Source organism: Cherax quadricarinatus, chromosome 43 (genome assembly GCF_038502225.1).
Source record: "Cherax quadricarinatus isolate ZL_2023a chromosome 43, ASM3850222v1, whole genome shotgun sequence".
In the NCBI taxonomy this organism is placed as follows: Eukaryota; Metazoa; Arthropoda; class Malacostraca; order Decapoda; family Parastacidae; genus Cherax; species Cherax quadricarinatus.
Window position 1 is genome coordinate 22,951,802 of NC_091334.1, and position 2,987 is coordinate 22,954,788.

The following is a 2,987-nucleotide window of genomic DNA, read 5'->3' on the forward strand; positions in this document are numbered from 1 at the left end:
TGCTGAATTATGCTGGACACAGAAATGCTTCTTATGCTGTAAAAAAAAGTCTTTTACTGCGCCATCCGCTGCTCTGTTGTTATTCTTCCACCTTTCTCAGGATGGATATAGAAAATACGTCTCATCACGAGGGTTTAATGTTAAAATATTATTTAATTATGTGAACTAGGATTCTAGTAAGTCAGTTTATTCAGGTATACACAAATACAATTACACAGAATATCATACATAGCAGAATATGTGTAGAGAACCTGGGATAACCCAAAAAAGTCAGACAGTGACTTATTTCCATTAGGGTTTTTAAACTAATTCCCATGCCGGGAATCGAACCCGGACCTCCTGGGTGAAAGCCAGGTATCCTAGCCACTAGACCACATGGGAGCTGCTTGTGTTATCAATGAATACTGCTGATACAACGACTCCTGCACTCTCTCTCATTACGGTGTATTATCAATGATCATAATACAGAGGTTAGGTTACTAGAACGATGTTATATAATCGCATACGAGATGTCATTAAGCTACTAGAAGAACGTTATTGGATCATATTGCGAAAGTCTTGACATCATTAGAATAACATTGTATGGCCATATTACCAGACGTCTCAACGTTACTTGAACTACAAGACCATGCATGTACAAATCTTGGCGTTACTGCAACTGTCGCATGATTTTACTACGACAGTCTTTACGTTGAAAGTTAAGACACTTGTGCAACATCTGGTTATCTTTATTGTAGACGTTTCGCCATCCAGTGGCTTTATCAATACAAATTCTTGGACATAATAAGAAAACAGAAGAACTATATACAAAAGATGAGGTAATCAGTCCCTCAGCCTTGGAGGTGGTGTTTACAACACCGTGGTTGTAGAGATTCTGAAGCACAGGTAAGGAGACTGGCGCTTATATAGGCGTCAGTGAAGAGAGACGTGTAGCAGACGAGGGCACAGTCACTGGTAGGCGGGATTCCCCAGTGGAAGTAGGTCCTTCCCAAATTGATGGGCTAGTTGTAGAAGTCGTGAAGGTCATGTAGATGTCCTCTGAATCAAGATACCATGATGTTGCAGTGCCTGACAAGTTGTGCAAGACAGCCACTGGATGGCGAAACGTCTACAATAAAGATAACCAGATGTTGCACAAGTGTCTTAACTTTCATCTTGTCGGTATTGTATACCTGTCTTGCACAACAGTCTTTACGTTACTAGAATTGCGTTGCTCAAATTTCATGGCATCATATTCACCGAGGTTGATAACGAACCTTAAGATAAAATATAAGGATCACACACACACACACACACACACACACACACACGTGTACTCGCCTAATTGTGGTCGCAGGGGCCGAGACTCAGCTCCTGGCCCCGCCTCTTCACCAAGTGCTACTAGGTCCTCTCTCCCTCCCCCCCACATACACACACACACACACGTATGTGTGTGTGTGTGTGTGTACTCACCTATTTGCGGTTGCAGGGGGCATAGCTCCTGGCCCCGCCTCTTCACTGGTCACTACTAGGTCCACTCATTCTCTCCATGCTCCATGAGCTTAATCATATCTCTTCTTAAAACTATGTATGGATCCTGCCTCCACTACATCACTCTCCAGATTGTTCCACTTCTTGACAACTCTATGACTGACGAAATACTTTCTAACATCCCTGTGACTCCCCTGAGTCTTCAACTTCCAGTTGTGACCCCTGGAACATCTTGTCCCTATCCACCCTGTGTGTGTGTGTGTGTGTGTGTGTGTGTGTGTGTGTGTGTGTGTGTGTGTGTGTGTGTGTGTGTGTGTGTGTGTGTGTGTGTGTGTGTATGTGTGTATGTGTATATGTATGTGTATATGTGTGTGTATGTGTATGTGTGTGTATGTGTGTGTGTGTGTGTGTAAGAGAGAGAGAGAGAGAGAGAGAGAGAGAGAGAGAGAAAGAGAGAGAGAGAGAAAGAGAGAGAGAGAGAAAGAGAGAGAGAGAGTCTATACGAAGCTTCTTTCACTCTCCCCTTCGCACCGTTCATTTACATAGTTAACTAGACTGGCTCAGGTAACAGGGAGTCAAATTTGTTCCACTTAAAATTTTAAAGGGGTGAGGGTACACGTTGAGAGTCTTAGTGAGTGGAGATGAGGGAAGCAAGTAAATAAGGAAGAGTAAATGGGGACAAGACAACGTTTAAGTATTCCCAAACACTTGAGAACCAAGAGTGGTCATTGGTTCTTAGTTTCTCTCATCCCTTCAAGCTCCTCCAAGAATTCAATGAGATAAAGAACAATACACAAATACCCTGACTGGAACAATACACAAGTACCCTGACTGGAACAATACACAAATACCCTGACTGGAACAATACACAAATACCCTGACTGGAACAATACACAAATACCCTGACTGGAACAATACACAAATACCCTGACTGGAACAATACACAAATACCCTGACTGGAACAATATACAAATACCCTGACTGGAACAATACACAAATACCCTGACTGGAACAATACACAAATACCCTGACTGGAACAACACACAAATAACTCGCACGTAGGAGAGAGAAACACGACCTTTCGGCTTTGTGTAACTTTGTAAATGGTCTAAATAGGACCGAAACGTCGTCGTAAGCTTCTCTCTCCTACGTGCAGGTTACTGTTGTGTATTATTCCACAAGATAATTTGAGAATGTCACTTTCGATCTGCTTCAGACACTCAGTGTTAGTGAATTGTTACTGGGCTGAATATGTACCAATTTCTTTATGTTAAATACACACATAACGTTGATAAACTAGACACATGTGCAACATTTGGGTATCTTTAATGAGGAAACGTTTCGCCACACAGTGACTTCATCAGTCCATATAAAGCAGAATGGTGAAGAACAGGAGGAGTTTGAGGTAATCGGTCCCTCAGCCTTGAGTCGATGTGATCTGTCCATCAATCTAGAAAAGAATACCTGTATCTAATTTATCAACTTGTCGGTTCTGTGAACCATTTATCTACACACAC

At 42.2% G+C, this 2,987-nt stretch overlaps 1 non-coding gene across 1 annotated transcript; it reads right to left on the reverse strand.

Moving 5' to 3' along the window:
- Nucleotides 1–309: 309 nt before the first annotated feature.
- Nucleotides 310–381, reverse strand: TRNAE-UUC (transfer RNA glutamic acid (anticodon UUC)). The gene has a single exon. It is a non-coding gene; the product is annotated as a tRNA-Glu (tRNA).
- Nucleotides 382–2,987: the final 2,606 nt, after the last annotated feature.